The sequence below is a fragment of the Neomonachus schauinslandi genome, chromosome 15 (assembly GCF_002201575.2).
Source record: "Neomonachus schauinslandi chromosome 15, ASM220157v2, whole genome shotgun sequence".
Taxonomy (NCBI): Eukaryota; Metazoa; Chordata; class Mammalia; order Carnivora; family Phocidae; genus Neomonachus; species Neomonachus schauinslandi.
This window is the reverse complement of record NC_058417.1, coordinates 30,286,221-30,307,062: the sequence shown is the minus strand read 5'-3', so window position 1 is coordinate 30,307,062 and position 20,842 is coordinate 30,286,221. Positions and strand designations below refer to the sequence as shown.

The following is a 20,842-nucleotide window of genomic DNA, read 5'->3' as shown; positions in this document are numbered from 1 at the left end:
GGGATTGGGGAAGGTCCTGTGAGCCGGTGCGTATCGAGTAGTTGGCACAGTGCCTGGCACACAATAAGAGCTCAATAACAGTTTGTAACTGCCTGTGAGTGGCGTCCTCATTACCATCTCTGATCTTTCTCCCGGGAGGACCTAGCATTGGTCTCCTGGTGAGTCTGCATACGCTGCCTTTCCTAGCCCATTAAGGCCTCTGGTCGAGGAATTTGGATTTCTCCTCTGCCCAGTCTTGCTTGCCCCTCTTAGCTTCTGAGTTTGAGGTAACCTGGGGTAGCTAACTGCAACCTGTAATCATTCCTCCTTGCTCGTGAGATTAAAAACTAAAACAAACAAAATGCAGTTCAAAGAAGTTCCTGATTAGAAGGTTTCTCCCTGACATATTTGCTAGCAAATCAATCAATCGATGTTACCATTGAATTTTTAATAATAGGCATTAGTATTTCTACTTGAAGGCAATATAAGGACCTCAGGGGCAAAGAAGCCATAAGGCATATCACAGTGCTGGAGGAGGAGAGAGGTCTAGTTCACCCTCCTGCTTATAAGCAAGACTTTGCATATGCATTCCAGAGTAATAATTCATCTCTCCCCCAAATGGTCCTATAATGGATAAATCCTTACTCTTCCTGTACCTTTCTTTTCTCATCTACAAGGTAATATCTTTTTTCGGTTTCTGTGAGCTTTCTTTTTCTTTTTCTTTTTTTTTTTTAAGATTTTATTTATTTATTTGACAGAGAGAGGCACAGCGAGAGAGGGAACACAAGCAGGGGGAGTGGGAGAGGGAGAAGCAGGCTTCCCGCTGAGCAAGGAGCCTGATGCGGGGCTCGATCCCAGGACCCTGGGATCATGACCTGAGCCGAAGGCAGACGCTTAATGACTGAGCCACCCAGGCACCCCTCTGTGAGCTTTCTAAAGGTAATGTGCAAAGGGTCCAGCATGGCCCCTGGCCCACAGGGGGCCAGGCTTACCACGCATGAGTCAATTCTCTTACTCTTCTCTTGTCAGTGATGTGAAGGTTAGGGAGTGACAGAGGAAGTTTTAGGAGCAGTGTGGCTTGTCCCCAGAAATAGCATCAGCTTTCACTTTGTGGTGTGCCCTGGGGAGGACAGACAAGGGTACAGCTTGGCTTCTGGTCTCAAAGAGATGGCAATTTAGTAGGGAAGATAGAACTTTGAGGTAAAAGGGTGAGCGACGGGACAGAGTAGCATGTCCTTGATGCCAAATGATGGGGACAGAGAGGCCTCCAATAAATCTACTGAAAAGAGGAGGTGGAAGAGTGATCAAGAAAGTGAGTAAAATGCTTAAAGATAAATAAGGGAGCAGTGCAGACAATAGGAAACCGCCAGACCTCACAGGAAGCAGCCGCTGCCCCAGGGTGGGGGGGGAGGGGGGTAAGAGAGCCCGAGGTGAGTCCTCTTGGAAGCGCTGGCCCCTGTGTTGGGTCTGGGAATGAGAGGCGGAGCGCCAGAATGGCAGAGTGGGAGAGGCAGGAAGGCCCGCGGGGTGTTGAGGGAACAAGGTGTAGATCCAGTTCGGCTGGTGCAGGAAATTCGTATGAAGGAGTCAGGGAGAGGAGTCTGGAGAGGCCGGTGCCAGGCAGGCTGGCAGCTTCATGAATGCCCGGCTGTGGAGCTTGAACTCTATCCAGTAGGCAGTGGGGAGCCACTGAAGGTTTGCGAGGAGGGAAGTAGCATGTGGCTGTTTCCACTTGGGATCAAGGTTGGATCTGAAACATTTTTAGATACTTCACAATAGTTTCCTCTGGCAAACTGGGACTTCCTTATTATTATTATTTTGAAAATAAATACTCTCCCTTGAACATCAAACAGCTTTTGCAAACACAATGTTCTAATGATCTAGAGAAAGTAATTCAAAAACATAGGGTTTAGGTTTCACTTATAAAGCCCATCATTTTGGGCTTTATGATTTTAGCGATTGGGGGAAACACTCTTTGGCAAGGAAATAGTTGGAGGGATTTGAATGGTTCAGAATTTAAAAGTCCAAAAGCAGGCCTGGTCTCATAGGAGTAGAAAAATAGATTTTAATAAGCCCAACCCATTAACATTCATCACTTTTAAATGCCTCTATTTTATAAGCTTACTAGGTTTGCAAACGAGTGTATTGAACTGACTTCTGAGTGTGGTTTTGTTGTTGTTGTTCTGTGTGCGTATGTGTATGTGAGAAAAAGATAGAAGACCTGAATGCCTCAGTGGTACAAATCGTGCTTGATTATAAAGATTACCTGCAGCAGTAATATCCAGCTAAAAATACTTAGCCAAGTTTCTGGCTAGCTGATTAATTTTACTCCTGAGAGACAAAGGAATCATTATAGTTTTGCATTCTTGAGTCCTGACCTTGTATTTGTGGCTTCCTTCTTCCCTGAAACCGGAATTAATTGCACACCATGCTTAGATACAGTGGATGTGGGGTGTGTGTGTGTGTGTGTGTGTGTGTGTGTTGCTTCGGAAATGCTGCTAGAGGAAAGGGGCTTTGTGTGTGTTGTGGGGACAGGGTCTGGGGAATGGGATGGGGACGCCGAATGGCACATGCATGAGGTGACTTGCCCGCATCCCCCTGAAGTGTACTCTGGTATCAGGCCAAGATGACAGAAAGCTGGAGGAGTTGCCCTCACCCAAACCAGGTAACTTAAAAATAGCAGTCAATGTGTGCAGTTTCACCTCCAGCTATGTACAGTAGACAATTACGGGAGTGTTGGCAGAATTGAGGGTCTGTTGGGGGAAAACCATGCAGTACTCATTTCTGTGAAATTGGCTTCTGGTGGATACACACTCCATGACTGAAGGTGGAAATTCCTAAAATGTTTGTTTTCTTTCTCTTCTGACTTTAACAAATATCCTTACTGTCTCAGCTCCCTACCCATCCAGCTCAGGATGGGAATCCAGTCTCACTTTCTGTCCTGAAAAATCACACCGTTCCACTGTCACACGAGGTTCCCGAAACTTTTGTTTTTAGAAGTATAATCTGGGATTTTTTTTTTTCATTAATGATTTTTGGAAGAATGCTTTGGAATTTGGGGTCTTATAATGAGAGATGGCTTGTGGCTAATAAAACCTCTTCCCCTCTCAAATCTTGCCTGGGAGACCGCAGATTCCTAAAAACAATGAGCGCCTGCTACAGAAAGATGCTCCGGGGAGCTACAACACTAAATCATCTGTGACAAAATGTTCTCTTAGAAAGTGGGATTGCATAAATGGATCAGCAAAAATAAGTGCTTTGGCAGAAACTCCTTGAGTGGGGAAGAGCAATGCTTTCTTTTCTAATTAGCTCTGGGTTTAACAGTCTGATTTGATGTCTTTGCTATGGAATCCAGGCCCAGACAGCAGAGCAGAGAAAGAAAGTCTCTTTGCTGCTCTGTAAGTGCTTCTGCTCTTAATGGAAAGAGTTAAGAAGCGAGGCTGTCCATTCATGCACGATAAATGCCTCTTGAATTGAATTGAATTGAATGGGAAAAGGGAAGGTTTGTTTGGGGAAGGATGCCACCGGCCCCTGACCAATGGAAATCCACGCTGTAAACCAGATGAACAAGATCATCTAGATATGCAGTAATCAGATTACCCAGATCAGAGATCTCAATACCCCAAGATATGAAGAGTACTTCTATTTTTTTTTAAAGATTATTTATTTATTTATTTGACAGAGACACAGCAAGAGAGGGAACACAAGCAGGGGAAGCAGGAGAGGGAGAAGCAGGGTTCCCGCCGAGCAGAGAGCTGGATGTGGGGCTCGATCCCAGGACCCTGAGATCATGACCAGAGCTGAAGGCAGACGCTTAACAACTGAGCCACCCAGTACTTCTAAAGGAGAATGGCAAACAGTTAAACTCCGTCTGCCCTGAGGATTAAACAGAACACTCAGTTCACCTTAGAATGGATTCATTATGCTGTGGGTTTCATTAGTTAGTATCACTAAGGAGATTAGGGAGGCTTTTACTAGAGAAAAGTTTAAAAATAGGATGGAGATCTCAGATCCAGTCAAAATAATATTGCTTTTAAGAGACCAAAGGCCACTGAAAGATTTAGAGAGGAAAGAGTGATGATCTAGAATGTGTAAAGAGCGAAGTAAAAGCCTTGTTGATAGACTTTCTGAGGATAAATTTATGAAACTGACTTTGTAAGAATTTCATAGATTTTATTTCATTACAGTTGATTTCTTTATATTAAGACACTTTCCCAGGGGAAGTAAGGGTCTTTTTTCCTGGTAGAATCTAGCATATATTTATTTCAAATGACCAGTAACCACTGGTCATTTGAATCAATCATCAGATATGATTTTTAAAATAATATCTACATCCGTGTCAAAAAATAAGTTATTTTTTAGCATTGTAAGTGAAATTTACTCAAACACAACAGGCCATTTAGTAGCATTTAGTTACTAGATTCCTTACAAGTTTGAAGATGAATGAAATTTCACTACTCCTAAAACTAGGTGTGAAGAAGCAATTTGAATTTATTTAATTCTGTTTTTCTTCCTACCCTTCAGCTTTCCTGATAGTCACGTTACATTGATTCAGATTTTGTGATCATTTGACCTTTAATTGATGAAGCTGAAATTTACATCTTCTTTATGAAGAAAGATATCACCAAGCAGATTAATTATGCAAATATAATCTTAGGCACATTTAACTTATTTGAGTACAAACTTGTCTTTAAAGACCTTACCCGTGTGTGTATATAAATTGATGTTCATAATCACAGTGTGTATCAGTGAGTGGCAGGAGAATGTCTATCCTTTGGACATTTGAGGCAGTATAGATTGGCGTTCCCACCAAATTATTGCAGCTTCTCTCTGTCTGCCTCCCTCCCCCATCTGCTCCATCACACTTACCTTTTATATTCATAAACTTAACTTTTCCTATGCAGTAAGTGTATGGAACCAAAAGAGCATTTTTGTTCATTTACCTACCATCTAGGATGTCCTAGACCAATCCCCAAGGGTAGTGTTTTTGTTTTTTTTTTTCTTCTTGAATTCGACTAATGAAATAATCACCTATTGGAGCAACTTCCTCTCATTCTTCCCCTTCTCTGCATCCAATAACGTGGGGTTAAACCTCTGGCCTGAACTTAGATCTCGGCTCTGTAATTCTTCTGCCTTTGTTTTTTGCTCTGAACGTGGGGGAGATCGTACCTGCTCCAGAGGATTCCTGGAGGAGTAAATGGGGTGGTACCTGCAAAGCACTTGAGCAGTGCTCAGTACAGAAGTGGTAGCTTTCATCACTGGGATCTGTATTCTCCTCTTCCTCTGCCTCCATCGTCATCACGTGGACACTTAAGTAGGAGGACATCTCGTGCTACAGCACTGATGGCCAGGAAACGGCTCTCCCACCTTCTGTGTCCCCCTCATTGGTAGGGAAGAAAGAGTAATGAGGAGGCAGAGCAGCTGAGCATCCTGTGTATCGACTTCTGTGGAAAGATCTACTCCACCTGGAAACCCTGGTTGTGGTCCTGTAACAGTGTAACCACCTGCTTTCTTGGGTGGCTCTGCTAGGAGATGTATGCTCCACAGGCCAGCCTGTGTCTTTCATCTCCGTCCCTCTACCAGCTTCTGACTCTGTGTTTGAAAGAGCGTGGGAGGGGGAAGGGAGAAATGGAACTTATATACATTTCTCTGGGGACTCTCAAGCCTTTCCAACATGCTATAAGATTTGTGAGTTGGGTTTCTTCTTTTTTCTCTTTGGTGACACCTTAGGGTCATGGGATGGAGAACTAGCAGCCCCCCTAGTTGTTGGTGATGGGCTGTTGGGTGGGGAGAGGTAGGACAGCAGGTCCCCAGTGGTAGCCAGCTCCCTGGCCTTCTGCTCCCCCTAGTGTAAACCTCTTAGACACTTTCTTCTTAACTCCCCCTACAAATGGAAAAGTGGCAGGGAGGTCTCCAGATAGGAAAAATGGACCCTTCTGTTGAAGTGGAATGGGAACATGAGGAAATTGAGAAAACCAAAGTAGATTATTTGGAAGAAAAGTATGAAAATAGTTTTTTACACAAAGGAGATGACAAGAAGTTGATTAATTTAAGAATTGGGATTAACCTGATATGACTTTGTTTTTCAACCAGATTAGAGATGTGGAGTTCTTGGCATAGGTCTTGCTATAGTACTTTGTGTACTGTACATATGGGTGTGGCAGGATAAAGCTTTTCAAGGTACAATGGTCCTGTCTTAAGACTAAGAAAGTACATCAAACTAGGCAAGATTTCCCCCTCTGGATTCCAGCTAGAGCTCCCTGAGCATATTTTTACATCTAATGAAATATCTCTGCTCTTTCATAAAGGAGTGGGCACAATGCTCCTAAGTTTAAATCAGCTAAATGCATATGAAATCATAGCAATACCCATTATCTGTTAAAGCCAGGATGGTGCTAAGCACTTAATGGAAGGGGTTGTAGGAAATCAGCTCATATTAGAAATGATGTTGGTTCCTGGAGTTTAGTCTGCTCCCAAGAGGATTGCATATTGTGGCTACGTCGCCAAAGTACGTTTTCTCTTTTCTTCATCAGCCCTTCCACTCTGATTACAGGCAGCTTAAAAATAAATTTGGGCATGTCTCGGTGGCCAAAAACCATGGAGATCAGGATGAAATCATCTTTGAGGCAGAAATAACAAGCTTTGATAAAGATATTCAAAGAAACACAGTCCTAATAGCACAAGCATGTCATGGTTGGACCCTCTAGGCACTAAACTAAATTGGATTTGGAGTTGAGGTCTCCTGAGAACCCATGATACCTTGGGCAGGTCACTTAAATTATGAGCCCCTTCCCCACCTTTCCTCACTGGAACGTGGCGGCCAATCACAGGATGGTCATGGGGTTAAATTACATTAAATGGGCTAATCAGTGAGGGGACGTGGGATTGTGCCTGTTCACAGTTGTCACTCAGTTTTAATTCAGAGTGAGAATCCGGTATTTATTTATGTATTTATTTTTAAATATTTATTTGAGAGAGAGAGAGAAGGGAGAGCACAGAGGGAGAGAGAGAGGGAGAAGCAGACTCCCCACTGAGCAGAGAGCCTGACATGGGGCTGTATCCCAGGACCCTGAGATCATGACCTGAGCCGAAGGCAGATGCTTAACCAACTGAGCCACCCAGGTGCCCCGAGAATCAGGTATTTAAAGATTACTTTCTAAAAGGTACTTGTAGTTCAGTGTTTGGACTCTCCCAGATTTCTGTATTGTCAGGCTGAGTCTTTGCAAAGCCTCATGATGCTTCTTTAGGTACACTAAGATCTACTTTATAATCCCAGCTGTGCTATCACATGTCTTAAGCAAGTTGTCAACCTCTCTGGGGTTTTACTTCTTCATCTGTAAGATAAGAATAATCTACATCCTTCTAATTTACAAGTATGTCATAAATATAAGTTAGCCAATTAGAAAATTGACCAAAGTAAATTCAAATTAAAGTGTACATTGGGTTAGCATTCTTATTTCCATTGGGTTTTAGGTGGCAAGAGGGGATGGGGCACCTGGGTGGCTCAGTCAGTTGAGCATCTGACTTTGGCTCAGGCCATGATCTCAGGGTCCCAGGATCAAGCCCCATGTCGGGCTTCCTGCTCAGTGGGGAGTCTGCTTGTCCCTCTGCCCCTCCCCCGCTTGTGCTATCTCTCTCTCTCTCAAATAAATAAATAAAATCTTAAAAAAGAGAAAATATGTAGCAGCAATTTGGAGGTAGGCCATTTACAAAGAGCACTGAATTTGGAGTCAGCCAAGTTGAGGTTCTAGAGCTAGTTTGCCAGGATTGGGTTATGTGTCCCTGGTCACTGAATCTCTCAAGGACTCCATTTTCTTATCTGTAAAACATGGCTGCTATTTTTAGCTCTGTGACTCTGTTCTAAGGCTACTCTGAGCTGGAAGACTAACATTCAAATTTTGGTGCAAAAAATGCAGAGCCTCTTGGGGTGATGGTATTGCTCCCAAGCAAGGAGATGGATTAAGAATCTGACCTTCTGCTACTCATAAAGAATGGAGTTTAAATACTAAAGCTGAAAAGCAAAAGACATTTGACACCTTTGGAAAAAATAACAGCATTGGGGCGCCTGGGTGGCTCAGTCGTTAAGCATCTGCCTTCGGCTCAGGTCATGATCTCAGGATCCTGGGATTGAGTCCCACATCGGGCTCCCTGCTCCTCGGGAAGCCTGCTTCTCCCTCTCCCACTCCCCTTGCTTGTGTTCCCTTTCTCTCTGTGTCTCTCTCTGTCAAATAAATAAATAAAATCTTAAAATAAAAAAAATAACAGCATTAAAAGCTAGTTTCTTCCTTAAAAATGGCCTTTGTTCTGAATGGGGACTCCTGGCTTCTCTGTGGTAGTCACCATTCCCGAGTAACCCTGAAAGCGGGTTATCCGGCTGGAATTAATGCTCCAGGAGTTGGATTTTTTAGCAGTGGTTTATTAGCCAGACAAAATAATTTTTTTTTATGGGGGGGAGAAAAGGAAAACCCCAAGGCCCACAGCTCACTCTTTTGATGGCAACTTCTCTAGGAGGGCAGTGGCCCGCTCAGCTTCCGGCTTGCTCCCCTGCATGTCTGGATTCAGGTTTGTTTGCGCCCACCCCCCACCCCTCACCATGGCAGCAGGCTGCAGCTCCCAGCTGGCTGCAGTGCACTGGTAGGTGCCTGGAACGTCATCTTGGAAGACGGAAGCCTGGGCCGGGCTCAGTGGAAAGAGTCCTGTGATGAATTAAGGATGTCTGCCATGGGCATAGGTGGGACAGTATTTGTGCCAGGTAACTGCTGCCCCGACAGCAGGTTGGAAAGATCCTTCAGTACTTGTCCCTCCTTTGGGCAGAAGATCAAGGACTTGGGCCAGTGCGGTTTCTGGTGTTCTGGAAAAGTGTTATTCGGAGCCCCTGGCACATACTATTTTGTGCTCTGCGGGAGGCTGCTTCTGGGGAGCTTGATAGAACGGAAGAAGGGAAGTCTCTTGATTCTGCACCGTGATCACAGGGCAGGAGTTGCAAGGTGGAGAGAAGTTGTAAAAGCAATAATCCCCATCAGGTTCCAGTGGACACTGCAGTGGAGGTCAGGCTTGGGTGGGTGCTCACTGCTTCAGCAAAAGCACACAGCAAAAGCACCACAAACCACCGAGATTGGCAGGTGTGGCCAGCAGTCATGGCTGCAGATTCCCTGGAAAACCTGGACCTTGGATGAACGGGAGGCTGGGCCCGTCAGTGCCCCCACACTGTGATTCTTGTGCCGCCACCTTCTTGAAGAAGGCATTGGAGAATTTACCAGTCTGCTTGGGCTTGGGATGACCTTCCGTTATCCATGCTGATGGAACCGATATTCTGAAGTTTATTTCTCTTCCATTTTAGAATGAGCTTTATGTGTCTGTGCTGTGGATATGCTTTCCTGGTGATGTTTGAACCTGTGATGCTGCTCACAGCTCTCCCAGTATGCCTCCTATAGCCAGCCAGATGTCTCCTAGCTTGAGATCCATGCACTGTGCCAGTGGAATAATAGTGGTCACATTTTATTGAGACCTTACAATGTGCTCCCTGGGATCAAGGTTACTGTGTGGCAAGGGGTGGGTCCGGGAGCGTGTGAGGCAGGGGGGTGGTGGCCCTGAGGTTAAACATTGTCTGCGGAGAATCTAGAGAGCGGACCAAGAGAGTTCGCAGAGAGTGGACCTGGCTTCCTCTGCTACTGTGGTTTCTTGCTGTTTCCAATGACTGCACTTGAGTTCTGCATACGATTAACTTTCAATTATCCTGAGGCTGATTAACTGGTTTGCAGATTAACCAAGGTGAAGGCTCACCTGGGCCTGGGAGGTGCTCATCAACTTCGCTGCTTCATAATTAGCTGGTTATGGCTGATTGCCTGCCCATGGTCAAGGAGCCTGGGGGGTGCTGGGCTGCTGCAGGGGAGGAGAGCAGAGGCGCAATGTCTTCTAGGACTTTCTACTCCCTTCAACCAGAGGAACCCATTGGCCCATAAAGTCCTGCCATCTCCAGCATAGTCCCTGAGAGGTTCAGAAGCTCCCTGGGGTCTTGATACTCTGCCCCTGGTACCTCCAGCCTCCACACACTCTCCACATTGGGAAGATCAAGTTGGCCAGAGGGCATAGTGAATTGGAAAATCCTGGAGATTGTGATCTGCTGTGTTAAAAGGAGGCTCAGTGAGCAGGGGTGGCTAATCCCCCCTTTTCCTCCTCAGCCTGTGAACCTCCCCCCACAAAGATACAGCTTGACAGGCTTGAGGCCCTGAGTAGTGGTTCCCTCCTGGGGTCAGAGGAGGACAAGGCCACAGTGGTAACGAGGCAGGAGTTGGCCACAGAAGCAAGCTCTTCATGGTCCAGGCCTTCCCATGGTGATTGTTTTGGTTGCTTATGATTCCCTCCCCGTGGTTGCCTGTGTTCATAGAAAGTTGACTGCATTTGCTGGGCCCCTGTGGGGTGAGGGAATAGAAATATGTGTGTTTACTACCCCTTACACCAGATCAGAATATATACAATTGAACCTAGGAGTCAAACTGCCATATTTGGGGTAGTCTCAGTTTGGGGGCGAGGTGCTCAGAATGCCAGGTCTACTCCAAATCTTGAGAAGGTGTCCACGAAGGACTACCCAGAAACATTTGCATGGGATCATGTTTGATGGGATTCCATGGATTATTTTTATTTCTCTAGCAGCATTCCCCTGAGCACCTGACAGGTCTTTTCCTCCCGGACTCTGCTCTCCGTTTGCACTTGCAGGCCTGGAAGGCCTTGCCTTGACACCAGTGAGTTTGCCGGGAACTGCCGTCCCTTTGCAGCCAGGACCGTGCGTGGGTTTCCCTGGGTCCTTCTCCCTGGCTCACGTTTTCCCAGGGCTGCTGGTGTGTACTGTCTAGAGATCACATTTTATTAACACAAAGAAATCTGCTTGGGCTGCCTGGCTCTTGCAGTCACGTGGAGGGAAATGTGCTCCTTCAGTACCACCAGCCTGCAGCTCTCTGTGCAAAATACAGTCGCGAGCTGGGCACCAGGCCAAGCTTACATTTCACTTTGGAACACACTTTCGCATCACTCCTTGGCAGAACATCCTCGGCAGGGTCTATTTGGGGAGTAAGTTAGAGAAGTGTTGTTTCCCTCCTGTGAGTGGAGAGAGATAGGACCTTTAAAAAATATTTGACTCTTCCCCATCTTTGCCATCTTCGGGGTGCCCAGGTAATGAGGCCCTGCAGCCAAATGTGGAAGCTGGGCCTGAGAGACGCCCCCCTCCCTCCCGGGATCTTTTGTTTCCCTTGCTAAATCAGTAAACACAGCCAGGACCACCTGGGACAGAGACGCTTAGGCCAAGGTAATAACATCAAAACCAAAGTCCTGGAACTCTTGAGTAAACTAGTTACCCTCCCAGATAAAACAGCTTTGTTGTCCAAATCTTTCTTTCCAAAGATCTAAGACTTTCAGATGTTGGTCCAGGGCCAGCCACTGAAGGCAGGAACTTCAGCAAGCCTCCCGGAATGGCAAACACTGTGAAAATAAACAAATGGACCTCTTCCATTCAGTTTTCCCTCCCTGGTCTCTTTATTTATTCCCCACGCCCCTTGTACTTCACCATTTTGTAATACCCACCTCCCCCCTCCCCCCCACCCCACTTCACCTCTGGTCCTATCTCCATCTTCCTTTTCTCAGGGACCAAGCTGATCATTTTTCCTTCAGGAAAACATAGATCTAATTTCAAGAAGAGGTATCAGAAAAGAGAGGTAATAGAATATACTTCTTTTGGTATCCCCTCATGCTCACTTATTCTAGGTGACTGCCTGGTGCCTGACTTGGGTTTGAAAATAACATTGCTTCTGGGATTTTAAACCCTCCTTAGGAAAGATCAAAATGATTCAAAAGCAGAGATTTATGGGAATAAGACTAACTTCTCTTCTGTCAATGAAATAGACCCCTCTTGTAACAAATGACTGGAAGTAAAACTCCTCCTTCCCCATCATGCCAAGCCATAAATTCCGCAGGGATTTCCCAAGTGCTGAGCCTTACTCTGGTTCTAGTGTTTTCGGCTTTGGACTGTTACTGTCAGTCCCATCCAGCCAAGCCACAGGGAAGCAAGATTTAAAGGACCTTTTTCCAGCAGGGTGCCTCTGCCAGGCTGCTGTTTCATAGGACAGGCCACCAATGGGAAGCCCCCTCGTTCGCCCAGAACCTCGGGGACCAGGCTGCAGCCTCCCACCGGTCACCTGGTGACGCCTTTGCTTACTCTGCAGAAGGGAAGTGACAGAAACGCATTCCACCTGTCGCAAAAACCTGCTGGTAATTAGCTTTAAAGGTAATGCCAAGTTCTCACTCGGCTGGTAGATGCATCAGCTCAGTGGGGGGGTGGAGCGAGTGCTACTTGACAGAGTAACACTGTTGCAATCACATTAGTCATTCCAGGTGAGGTTAGAGAAGGTTACTGGGGAGATGGCGGTCGCCCTGCCGTTTCAAAGAGGTCTCCTGAAAGTACTGAGAAAGGGTTGAGGTTCAGAAGTTTATTTGAAGCTTTGTTCTCCTTCCCCTTATAAGCCAGACAGGTGTTTTTTAATCGCATTTTCCTTCTCGACCGACCGACGGCAGCTCTAGCAGATGATAGAGATGGCCTGTAGTCAGCATCAGGTGTCAGTAGTCCATTGCTCATGCGGATTCTCTGCTTGGTATGTTGGCCACGGTAAATGTGTAAGCCCTGGCTAGTTGTCACTTGCCACCCAGCCAGGCGCCTCCTCCAGGCCTCTACCCCTTGCCCTCACTTGGGAAAGTGTTCAGGGAATGTAATTTCTTTTTATAATTAACGGAGGCAACGCACAGTGCATTTCTTCATGTGTTATAATGGCAGAGCAGTTATCACTCGGAGCGGACTATACCTGCACTGTTTGAAAATCAGTAAGTTACGTTGTTGGTCTTGAGTCTGGCCTATCCTCATACCAATGTGAGTATTTTAATCCTGCAGGATTTTTTTTTTTCATTTTGCATACAATGAAGTCCGTGAGGGTGTGTTGAAAGCTATGCTCTCGTCTCCCAGAGCACTTCTGCATGTACGCAGTAGGTGCTTGTTGACTGCACCTGACTCAGAGTTTCTCAGAGGTAGGGATGAGGCTTTATCCCCAGCACCCAAACACATGCTTTAGACCATAGCTGGCATTCAGGAAACATTTGTTGGAATAACAAAGACATTACTTTCATTATAAGTGGGGTTTTTTTAAAGATTTTATTTTTATTTATTTGACAGAGAGAGACACAGCGAAAGAGGGAACACAAGCAGAGGGAGTGGGAGAGGGAGAAGCAGGCTTCCCGCGGAGCAGGGAGCCTGATGCGGGGCTCGATCCCAGGACCCTGGGATCATGACCTGAGCCAAAGGCAGACGCTTAACTGACTGAGCCGCCCAGGCGCCCCTCATCATAAGTGGTTTTAAAAGAGAATTTGCGCCAACTTTTCTATCTTCAGGGGTGCTGGCAAGATTGTCTTTGCAAAGGGTGAGGATGGCCTGATGAGCTCCTCTGGGACAGAGCTGAGCCAGGGTGGTCTCGGAGGAGGCAAGGTGCAGACGCAAACCCCTGCTGACACGGCGAGAGCCCCTGAGCTCCTCAGAAGGCTCCAGTGAGCTGCTCTTCTGCGTGAACATTTTGCTGTTTTCCAATTGATTCTTTAATAGGCAAGGATGAAGAGTGTTTTCAGACAAGAGCATTTCGATGCTCACAAATAAAAGTGGATATTGACCCCCCAATTTTCCCTCCCTCAGTGACAGACGGAGTTGGAAGCCAGCTCCAGCCTGCATGTTCCCAGATCACCTGTAACAGTTCTTAAAACTCATCCAACAGGTTCTTGATTGGGATTTTAGCTGGGTAAGTAGAGGAGTTCCATGTTGGGTTGGGGGAAGGGAGAGGTGCAGAGGGACGTTTATTTTTTAAAAGCACCAACTTACTTTTCTTTGGTTCATAGACCTGGGAGGATGCCCCTTGGTGTGTGGCCCTTGGGGGGTGACTTCTCCGAGTGTAGGATTTGGTTGCTTTACAAAAGGGTGCTTCTGCCCATGCCCGCTGGGGTTGGGGTGCTGAGGCCCAGACATGCCCTGCTGAAGAGGAGGGGGGCTTCCCGGGTCCCTGCCCTGAAGGCTTGCAGCCCCACACTCAGGGGCCTGCTGTGGGCCCGCTGTTCCCCGCCCCCCCGCAGCAATAGGTCAAGAGCTGCATTTGTGATGTCCTCAGCGTTGTCTCTGCAGAATCCATTCTAAGTGCCCCACATGCTGTGTGCAGGAAATAGAGCCTGAACCTTCTAGCGATGCCCAGAGATGCTGGAGCCTTCCCACAGGTGCCATGGCTCCTCACTTTACTGTGCCTCAGTTTAGCAGTATGCTGGGGAAAAGCACAGCCCTCCCACCACGGTGAGGTGGCAAAGGTCTGTGGTTAGAAGAGTGCAGAGAATTATTCAAGCAACCAAGGTACTGGAAACACTATTTTGAAAAAAGTTTTAAAATACAAAAAAATAGTACATAAGCTCCCTTCCTTCTGTCTCCCAGAATTAACAATTGGACATATTGACCTTAGATATTCATATGCAAATGTATGTACACAGTCGTCATTACAGATCGCATGGTGGTCTTGGGGAACTTTTTAAAAAAGAGAAATGTATTAACTCCTGAAGCAGCCCTGAGGTCATTCCAAGTCTGTTTCCTCAGGTCTTAACTCCCTCCTAGCACCTTGCTGCCATGATATTAATAAATTAGCCTGTTTTTAGTCTAGAAATAAAGGCCAGGCTAGTTCAGCCGAATGCTGCCTTTGCTTGGGTTGCCCCTTGCCGGAGGGCCCTTCTGGACATCTCCCTTTGAATGTAAAAGGAGCATCCTTTAACCCTGGAGGCACATACCTTCCTCCCTCCAAGCTGAAGACAAGCAGACAAATACACAAAACCGACATTAAAAGAAGGGCTTGGTGCAGCCTGAGGATTCCAGGAGTGCACTGTGATGCTGGCTTGCCCCAAGGACCCGGGGTTTCTGCTTGTCCCTCTGCTCTTTTTCTCCTGACTGATGAGATCCTGAGGATCAGTCGCCAGTGGGGACCAGTTTTTCTCTGAACACAAGAGCTTCCATCAGACAGGATGGGTAGAAAAGACACAGACTAGCTCACCCTTCTTTTGCACTTACTACGGTCTGGGCACTAGGCTAGGTGGTTTACGTGTATGATCTCATTAAAACTCAAAACAACCTCTGGGCACTACTGTTATTAGTACTCGGTAGGCACTCCCAGCATCCTTTCACAGGTGAGAAAACAGGCCCAGGGAATTGAATACATGCTGAAGGGAGCATGCTCAGTGGACTCAGGGCTGGAACATGAGGCCCCGCGGTCAGACGCCAGAACCCGCCACTGCTTCTAGTCTCGAAGGCATTTGGCCTGTGGAAGGCAGAAGTCCTGGAACGTCTGAACACCTCTGTCAGTGGTACAACACAGTGACTCATGTGACCCGGGAAGCTAGATGTGCAAGGGATGCAGACCGAAGGAGCCGCCTCAATCGGACCCGAGCGCGTGTCTGTGGCGGTCCTCAGTTCTCAGCGAATTCCCAGGGAGTCTGATTTTAAAGGACACAGAGAGGCTGGTTTTCAAAAGACAGGCTTTACTGATAAATCAGGAAGGATTTAACTGAAAAATGAATTCTGCGCTTTTGTATGATTCTCAAATCCACCGTGACTTCCAAGATAGTTTTAAATGTGAAACACCATGAAATGATAAACACGCAAATCCAGGAAGATACAGGGATGCGCTAGTGGGGTAATAGGAACATTTACTGCCTCTGAGCTCAGCCCACAGCACAGTTTGTGTAAGTCAAGACAGGATTCAGCCTCCGCTGACCTGCTCCAGTGCCACAGGGAGACCCCTGGATTTCCTGAGTCCGCCAGCCGAGGAGTCCTGGGTGGGGGAGCATGCATGGGTACACGGAGATGCTGGGCATCGGTTCTGCCTTTGCTGTCGGCCGGATGAATGGAAGCAGTTGGAAGTGCCTGCTCCATGTTCCCCTCCGGGTGCCTCTCAGAAGCATGCTTGGTGGGTGCTCCTTGTAGACTCCGCCCATGGGGCTGACAGCTCCTGGAGGGCTGTGTGTGTGAGGGAAGCAGCAGAACGTGTGCAGCCGGCACTTGGTAAATGTCGGTTCCCTTCCCCTTCCTGTGTGTGAGGCGACTTGTATGAGTGAAGCATCAGCAGTTCGGAATGCAAAAATAGATCTCCATGTGAGGATGTGGCCTCTTTTCCCCGAGTGCGGACCAGATGTCAGGCTGCCTGCTGAGGACTCCAGGAATGTGGTCGCTTCCTTCTTTGGGGCTTCGTTGCTTCTCCCCATATGGAGAAGCCTCCCTTTCAATGCACTTCTTGGATCAGGAAAAAAAAAAAACAAGAATGAAAAAGAAGATGGTATAAAAGTCTTAGGAATGAACTTTCTGTATTCTTCCTCTTAAAAGGGATTTGTAATGTGTTGTTTAAGCCTTAATTGCAAGTCTGATACCCGGTCATCACATCATTATCCCTGTTACTTAATAACAGTAACATAATAAAAATTAATGGAGAACCACAAGCAAATGAACATTTGTTTTGGAGTGCATTTACCCATTTTCGTACCAGATATTTACTGAGAGCCGACTGCTTACCAGGCACTGAACTAAGTGTTGGGGATTCAAAGATAAGAAAGATACTGGCCCTTGAACTTGAGAAACTCTTGAGGCAAGAGTGGTCAGCTCCAAATGAGGTGTAGAGGGAATATCAGAGATAATCCTTGATTGTGTCTTGAAGAATGAGCAAAAATTATGTTAATAGGAAGGATACATTTAAGTGACTCATTGAGTTTTTCTTGACTGATGTTAAGAATTAGTCTCTATTAAATATGCAGAGAAAAAAAGTGCACTGGAAACAATTCAGATCATAGAGTTATGTGGTAACACTGAACTGGAATTAAAAAAAAGGGGGGGGGAAGAGAATAAAATGAATGTATATGGTAGTTAATCCACAAAGGGGCTAACTCCCTCCAACCCAGAGAAAGGCAACTTTGCTGTACGGTGAGGGGCCTGGTGCTCGGCACTTCCAGCCACGTGTCTCAAGCGTGGTATGTTTAAAGAAGCTGTTGGGAGGTTAGAGGCGGCATAATTGATGTGATTTGACAGTTGCTGTGGCAACACACCCACTTCCAGAAAATCAGTGTTAGTGGGAGGGCAGAAAAACTCGTGGCACTTGCCCTGGGCTGCCCTGTGGCCCATACGTTCTGGGCCAAAGGTGTGGATAGATTTAGAAGGACACATGCCCCACATGGCTGATTACCGCCTGCCTTTGTGGCATTGACTCTGGAATAAGATAAGGAGATGAGTAAACCAGAGCAAAGACGACAGGGAAACAGTGTGGTGGAGGAGGGGGTGGTCTGAGCAAGGAATATGCCAGTGTCTTTCAGGAAAACATCTCCCCAATGTTGTATTTGAATCTATTGAACAGCCCGTGGATTTCTATGAAAAAAAAAATACATGTGACATAAATATGGGTAAACCTCTGTTTATGGAAGCAGCAGCAAAGAATGCTTTGGGCACACATAAAATCGTCCTTGGAGTAGTAAAAAGACTGCGGTTAATGAAAAATTGGTTTTGACAAGTTTTGACTGAAGAGCTGGATGATTGCCTCTAGAGCGCCATCTTCTGGCAAGTCAGAAGTATGACATGGTGTGCACACTCCCGCTTGTGTGGGCGGTGGGTTTCCTTAAGAAGCTTGAGTGTCTGATGTCCTTACATCCACAGGGGCTATTGGTTCTCAACCTTGGCCCCATGTGAGTTGCCAGTGGAGCTCTTTGAAACAATTTCTTTTAAAATATGGAATTACAAAAGTAATACATGATCGTCGTAAAATTAAGTCAGAACCGTACAAGTGTACAGCTTGAGTTCTTATATCTCATTCCCAGATTTAAGTGTCAACAGTTTCTTGGACACTCTTCCATTTTCTTTGTGTTTATAAGCGCGTGTACGTGTGTGTATGGGACTATGGAAATACATGTATGTACAAATACTATATACATAGAATAGCGTGCATACTGGGGCGCCTGGATGGCTGGGTCGGTTAAGGGTCTGACTCTTGATTTTGGCTCAGGTCGCGATCTCAGGGTCAAGGGTCGTGAGATGGAGCCCCGCCTCCGGCTCCACGCTAGGCATGGAGCCTGCTTAAGATTCTCCACCCCTCCCTCTCTGTCCATCACCTCCCCACCACCAGCTCACACACATGTGCATGTGCACTCTCTCTCTAAAAAAAAAACAAAATGTGTATACTACACATAGTGTATGTGTACTATCCATAATGTTATGCAACTTCCCCTTTTTAATACCTTTTGGGTGTCTTTCCACAATAGAATATATAGACCCACTAGCTAATGGAATCCCATTGTCAGGATATATGCCATAATTTATTTAGCTTGTTTTCATCCCTGGTTGCCATTTTTTTTTTTTTTTTTTGTATGTTTGGGAGGCATATCTAAAGTTTAAATTCCTAGATGTGGAATTGCTTGATCAAAGTGTATAGGACCCAAAGGAATTGTTCTAGTTCATACTCCCACCAAAAGTATGTGAGAAGACTATTTCCTCTTTCATTAAAACAAAACAAATGAAACACAACAAAACTACAGAGCCCAGGTCCCCTTTTCAGAGCTTCTGACTGAAATGGGAGGGGTGCTGAGCATCTGTATTTTTTAAAAGCTCCCCAGGTGAATCTGGTCCCTAGCCAGGACTGGGAACTATGGCCTTACCTAGAGGGAGTAAAATTTAAAGTGACCGTGCTCCTAAATGATGATGCCTTCCTTGGTCATGCCCTTTCAGATCCATACAGCAAGACTTGCCTTAATGTGGTTGGTCGATTGGAGAAATAGAACCATTCATCTTCTCTGAAGTTGCTGTTGAACCAGAGATCTTTATTTAGACAGATATAAACATTAAATGAATCTGTATTAAAATAGTGTAGGATTCAAGTTACAAGAGTCAGACAGTGAACACCTAGGAACACCTTGATACTTTTCTCACTATTCTTTAATTATTTAGCCATAACCCGTTTCTTCTTTTTATAGGCCTTTAAGAAACAATCATTTCATTCCTTTTGGTGTGGCCTCAGATTCTATCAGAAGTAGGTAGAGTTTGTGCATATTAAAAGTCAATACTTGCTTCTCTGATTTCAGTATGAAAAGTCCCCAGGCTGGTACATGGCTTGCCAGCTCTGGGAATTAAATTGTCTCCTTTCTCTTGCTTAGTTAGCTTCAAAAGATTGAAGGGGGGAGGGCGAGGGGGAGGAAGAGAGAGAGAGAGAGAATGAGAATAGACATTTCTTCTCCAGGAGACTGGTTTTAAGAATTACCCATCTTAAGGAATTATTCTAGTTGTTGACCTTCTTTCGTAGCCTGTTTCAGAAAAAAAAAAAAACCTCACCAATATTCAGTTTTTTATCCTCCCCCTTGAGGCCATGCCTTGCCATCCTCTTCTATGTGCCTGTCCACTGGGCAGCTGCCAGAGGCCGTGTCCCTTGCTGTGTGGCTTTAGGAAGCCGAGTTACACCTTCACCCCTCACACCGCCACCCACCCGAGGACCATTTGTCTTCATCTAACAGGAGGTACTGACTCCTACCCTTCCCACTTGTCATTTGCCCAACATCTCCTTATAGTTGGTGTGCTTGTCAACCAACTCACCCCGATGACTAGGTAAGACCTGCCTTCTGTGAAGGGAGTCTTGTGTTAGGAAATCTGAGCTGAGTTGTCAACACATTGGAACAGCCAAGGATTTCAGAGCTAATGGGATATTCTTGGTCCACTTAGACTCTGGTGGGACTTCCCTTCACATGCCTGGTCCCAGTGGGCGCTGGCTTGAGGAACTAAAGGAGAAAGTGTTTGGTAATGACTTGGTGTCTAGTTTCTGTTTACCCAGGAGGCACACAGATCTCACCCCATGAGAAATGTAAAGGCAGATTTTTGTCCTGTACTGATTTCTACATAGACCACATTAGGCAGGAGCCAGATGGGTTTAGCTTGGCTACAAACCCTTTGTGCAAGGTGGAAATTTTTCAGTTTTTCTGAAACCACACATTTCTCAGAAACTGTCTGGTCTAGGATATTATGGTAGTGTATGTTAATGAACTGTAGGACTATAGGCTGACTTACCGCAGGCTTAAAATTGGGTGAAAATTTACTGTGTCTCCCCCTCCCCCCCACCAACATGGTGGTAAGAACTAGATTTAATAAACCCCTCCACTTTTATTCCTCATGTGAATCAGTGGCTGTTTGGCATTTTTTTTCCCCCTAGGTGGGACTTGAATTTACTTAAGAAAACCTGAGTGTATGCCTTTTCCCAAGCCTTGGCTTGCACTTGAATGTAAAAATCAGGAGACTGCTGTAAACTGTATATTTTACTCCATAGCTTTCCCTTTCCCTCTGCCTAAATGACTGAGACTGAGCTGTCACTTCTTTATAATGTAATTCCTTCCATGACACCTCATCACAAAGGTGTGTGCCATTCGGGCAATGACCAGACTTGTGCAGTGAATACTTATATGAAGCTGAAGTGCCCCCTGCCCCCCACCCGGGCAGCAATTACAAGGGCTGGCACGATTAGGGGATTGTTCACCTCACCCCAAATGAGATGCTCGGGGTACAACATCCATTTTGTTTAGATAACAGCTGACTCCATGGAATTAAGTTGACTTTTTTTCCCCCCAAGAATCCACATCCCTGGGGCACCTGGGTGGCTCAGTTGGTTAAGCGACTGCCTTCAGCTCAGGTCATGATCCCAGGGTCCTGGGATCGAGTCCCACATCGGGCTCTCTGCTCCGCGGGGAGCCTCCTTCTCCCTCTCCCACTCCCCCTGCTTGTGTTCCCTCTCTCGCTGTG

At 46.1% G+C, this 20,842-nt stretch overlaps 1 protein-coding gene across 5 annotated transcripts in view; it reads left to right on the top strand.

The window, feature by feature from the left end:
* Window positions 1–20,842, top strand: part of HLF (HLF transcription factor, PAR bZIP family member) — an 80,668-nt gene that overhangs the window by 34,425 nt on the left and 25,401 nt on the right. The gene's annotated exons all lie outside the window — the stretch shown is intronic.